General features: G+C 44.5%; 1 long non-coding RNA gene across 1 annotated transcript in view; it reads left to right on the forward strand.

Annotated features, from left to right (window-relative positions):
• LOC114619838 overlaps window positions 1–4,406 on the forward strand; it is an 8,247-nt gene extending 3,841 nt beyond the window's left edge. Inside the window, exon 2 of the long non-coding RNA XR_003711218.1 lies at window positions 4,043–4,406. This is a non-coding gene — a long non-coding RNA (uncharacterized LOC114619838). The remainder of the gene's footprint in view (window positions 1–4,042) is intronic.
• The last annotated feature ends 659 nt before the right edge of the window (window positions 4,407–5,065 follow it).

Consider the following 5,065-nt stretch of genomic DNA (forward strand, 5'->3'; position numbering starts at 1 on the left):
GAGAGACAGAGAGAGACACACAGAGAGAGAGAGAGAGAGGGGGGGGGAGAGACACAGAGAGAGAGAGAGAGAGACAGAGAGAGAGACACACACAGAGAGAGAGAGACACAGAGAGAGAGAGACAGAGAGAGAGAGACACACACACACAGAGAGAGAGAGAGAGAGAGAGAGAGACAGAGACAGAGACAGAGAGAGAGAGAGAGAGAGAGAGAGAGCGCACAAACTAGACATAGGTAAAGATAGACAAGCCAGAGAAGAAGCCAGATTAGAACATATTGCCAAAATGAGTGTGAGGCCAACCAGAACAATTCAGGAAAAGCTGAGAAAAGCCAGACTGAATCAATCGGCTTGAAGAGGAGTTTGAACCAGATCAGCTGCGTTGAATCAATTAGCCAAATCAGAAAGAACTAGGAAGGGGTGAGCTTATTTAGCAGTAAGTCTCAGAGGCCGAAAACATTCTAGGCTTAGATTAGATTATACAGAGGCTTCTAAGATTAGGTTAGCAGATGGAGGAAGTAAGCCTCCAGACAACAATAAAAGTTACTTTTACAACTTGATGACTCTGCACAGAACTATGGCAATAAAGCACACACAGCAATGATTCAGTGAACTTTGCCTCTGTTCAGGAGAAGGAAGTGGGCAGATACTGGTTTAAATTGGCTTAACTGTTTAAAGATAAATACAAATGAACAAACAAAAGGATTTTGAAGTTGTGTGACATGGGGTGAGGAGCTGAGTCAAAAGTGGCATTTTAATCCTTAGTTGAAAAAAGTTTGATATAGTAACCTCTAGAAGATTCTCGGCACAGCATAAAATGTGGGCAGGAAAACGATTTATCCCTATGTACAACCTTGGAAGACTGAGTTTGCATTGCTAGGGAAACATATAATGACTTCCAAGAGCAAAGAAACAAAAGTAACCAAATAATCACTTACTCAAATAAAAACTTGACTGACAGGTTGCTCCAGAGATGCTATGGACAAATAAGTGTCACCAACCCTAAGTCTGACACACAGTCTGAGGATCCAAATGATACATACGTCATGAACCGCCTTCTCTGAGCATCCGGAGGTCCTGTAGTCCAGAGGGGTAAAGCTATAGAAGATCTGGCCCTCTGGGTGTGAGGTGGACTCCAAGTGGAATCAGAAGAGTCTGGGAGCGGGCTGCTCCTCCCTCCGCCTGTGCTGGCTGAGCAGAGTCAGCATCGGCAGGCGCAGGAACAAAAAAGGGGAACAGAGATCCTCTTGGGGAGCAGAAACGGGGAGCAAGGCAAGGAAGGGGCTGAGACTGAACCTCCTTTTGAGGAAGAAAGGTGGGGAGTGCCGAGGCCTGTAACAAAAAAGGTCTCGTTCAAACAGGGGCTTTTCAACCACGTATTCTTTTCAACCAGGTATTGCCATGGTTATATATGGCATTTGGTCTGGGTGGCCCCAGGCCTCATAAACTAAACCTTCACCCTGTAAATGAAAGTCTCCTCCTCAGGCTATCCTACTTTATAGGTGGGCCATTCATTCCTGCAAAAGATGGTTAGTTTGCTGGGATGAACAACCAGACCCTAGTCTTCTGCAACTTGGCAAAAGTTCTTAAAATAGTTCAGGACAAGCCCACTGGCGCTTTGTGCCTGTCCCATCCTACAAATCAAAGAAAAATTTGTATGAGAGGACAGAAAGCACAGACAGAATACACACAGATGGACACAGAAAGACATTCTGGGGAAAACAAAACCAAAAGCCTTTCTCAGATGGTCTTCCTCCCTGTGCATGGGATGCCTATAGACCCACAGCCAGTTCAGAATCCACATGAAAACTAGCAAATTCTCCAGCTTCTGGTAGGGGGTTGGGAGCATGCATCTGCTTTGTTCCTCTCAGCCTCCAGATTAAATCCAAAACAGAAACACAGAGACAGACAAGATGCAAGACAACCAGGTACCCAGAATTACTCCACTATTTGGGTCAGGGTGGAGGTGGGGTCTCCAGCATATCCCAGGATGAGCCCCCAAATATAAGGGTCCATAATTCACCAAAGAATGATATCCTGGACACAAATAATTATGTAAACATAGAGTGTTTTATTCTACAGAAGTCCAGCATGCTGGGGGCTCTCACTACCAAGATAGACAATCAAGTGAGCTCCCAGACCTGATTTAAAGCAAATTAGGGGATTCTGGAGTAGGTAAACTTTATCTTACTCTGTCTCTAGGGACATTCCATTACCAGGCTGTGGGGGCTGGAAACTGTTGCTGGGGGATCTGGAAACTGTTGCCAAGGAAGTAGCTGAGGAAGTCTGGAAACTCCTGCTGACTCATTGTCCTTGCCTCAGGCCGGGTGGCTGGACAGCTTCTGAAGTCTGGACTTGCTCAGTCCTGAACTGCCAATGTGAAGCCTATCATGAAGTCAGCGGAGCCTTCTCAGCATATGAGCAATACAATAGCAAAGATAAACCATAGGAGGACCCCTCAAATGACAGAAAGATCCATCTTCACACAGTTCTAAACAGTATGCTAAGATGCTTGTATTATGTCACTCTTAATAGGTTTTGGTTATAGTTTTCCAAACTAAAATTGGAATTGAGTTAGTGAATCATGTTTGTATTCATTTGTTAGGATGCTTACAATCTGAGGTCTGAGTATATTAAATATATATTAGAATATTAAAAACTCAAGCAACAGCACATGTTGGCAAGGATGTGGAGACAGGGGAACACTCCTCCACTGCTGGTGGGAGTGCAAATTTGTAAAACCACTCTGGAAATCAATCTGCAGTTTCTCAGAAAACTGGAAACACTTCTACCTAAAGACCAAGCTATATAACTTGTGGCATATACCCAAAAGATATTCTACCAAACCCCAAGGACACGTGCTCGACTATGTTCATAGCAGCTTTGTCTGTAATAGCCAGAAACTGGAAAAACCCAGATGTCACTCAACTGAAGAATGGACACAGAAAATGTGGTCTGTTCACACAGTGGAATACTATGCAGCTATTAAAAACAAGACATCATGAATTTGGCAGGCAAATGGATGGAACTTGAGACTATCATCCTGAGTGAGGTAACCCAGACCCAAAGGGACATGCATGGTATGTAGTCACTGATAAGGGGACATTAGTCATAAAGCACAGAATACTCATGACACACCCCACAGACCCAAAGAAATTAAACAAGAAGGAAGGCCCAAGCGAGAATGTTGAATCACACTTAGAAGGGGGAACAAAATAGTCATAGGAGGCAGATTGAGGAAGGGACCTGCATGGGAGAAGGGAAGTGGAGGGACATAGGAAGGCAGGATCAGGTGTGGGAAGAGAGAAGAGAGAGAGCCAGAAGGCCAGGAGAATGAATGGAATCTGTAGCAGCAAGAGGTGGCAGTTGGGGGATGTGGAGAATCTTTAAGAAGTCCCAGAGATCTGAGATGGGATGGGCTCCTAGGAGTCAATGTGGGTGACCTTAACCAAGATGCCTACCAGTGGAGACATGGAACCTGGAGAGGCCACCTCCTGTAGCCAGGCAGGACCCCCAGTAGAGGAGTAAGGACATCAAGGCACCCACAAAACTTTCAATCCAAAATATGTCCTGTCTAAAAGGAATGCAGAGACAAAAATGGAGCAGAGACTGAAGGAATGACCAACCAATAACCAGCCCAATTTGAAACACATTCCATGGGCAAGCACCAATCCCTGACATTATTAAAGATACTGTTATGCTTATTGTCCTCTGAGAATAGCTATCCAGTAGCTAGAACAAATGAACACACCCACAGCCAAACATTGTATGGAGGTCGGGGACTCTTATGGAAGAGTTGGAGGAAGGATTAAAGGCCCTGATGGAGATGGGAACTCCACAGGAAGACCAACAGAATCAACTAACCTGGACCTTTGGGAGATTTCAGAGAATGAACAACCAACCAAAGGACCCACACAGTCTGGAATAAGACCCTGGACACATATGTAGAAGATGGGCAGCTCCATCTCCACATGGGTCCCCCAACAATTGGAGCAGATGCTCTCCCTAAAGCTGTAGCCTGACTGTGATATCTGTTTCCCAACAGGACTGCCTTGCCTGGCCTCAGGAGAAGATGCACCTAATCTGGCAAAGACTTGATGTACCAGGGTGGGGGGATACCCAGTGGGATCCCACCCTCTCAGAGGAGAAGTGGAGGAGAGACAGAAGAAGGGTCTCAGTTGTTGGTGGGGGGACCTGGAAGGGAGGCAGTGCTTGAGATGTAAATAAATAAGAATATTAAATTGTATAGTGTATAAGAAATCAGAATATTTGGCACTGAAAATAGTTTTAAAGAATGAGACAATTATAGCTGCTGTTGCAATGTACTTTCGTATGGTGTCTCTTACTTCAAATTATTTCTCTACAGTGCATTTTAGCTTAAAAAAATAAAATAGTATCTTAAACATTTATTCACTGGTTATGCAATTCTTTAAAGAAGTACTGCTTAAAAATAATCTTTGTTGGGGCTGGAGAGATGACTCAGAAGTTAAGCTCACCTGACTCTTCTAGAGGATTGGGGTTTAACTGCCACCACCTGCATGGCAGATGAAGACAACAGTGTGACTCTAGTCCCAGGAGATCCAATGCCCTCTTCTGGTCTCCAAAGGTACCAGGCACCCCCATAGTGCACAGACATCCAAGCAGACAAAATATCCACATCCATGAAATTAATTACTTTTTTAAAACAATAATAAGCTTTGTTTAACAGGGGTGGTGTTACAAACCTTTATTCCCAGCACTGGGGAGGCAGCGAAGCTAGGTATCTGTTCAAGACCAGCCAGTGATCTATGGACTGAGTTCTAGGCCAGCCAGAACTAATAGTGAGATCATCTCAAAAACACACAAACAAAAGAGTTTGCATTCACTGTTCTCCTTAGTGTTTCCACTAAACCTGGGCCTGTTTCCCCAGCATTGATTCTTCACATGTACCTTTCCCCAGTCACTGTGCAAGAAAAAGCTGACACACGAGGCTAAGTCTGCTACTCTCAGAACGAACTAAAAGCAAGGTTGCTGCAGAGTATAGTCTGGGTCCTTATATGTTGCAAGGCTTCTTGCCACCTGTAGATCA

This window comes from Grammomys surdaster, unplaced genomic scaffold, assembly GCF_004785775.1.
Source record: "Grammomys surdaster isolate TR1022 unplaced genomic scaffold, NIH_TR_1.0 165, whole genome shotgun sequence".
NCBI lineage: Eukaryota > Metazoa > Chordata > Mammalia > Rodentia > Muridae > Grammomys > Grammomys surdaster.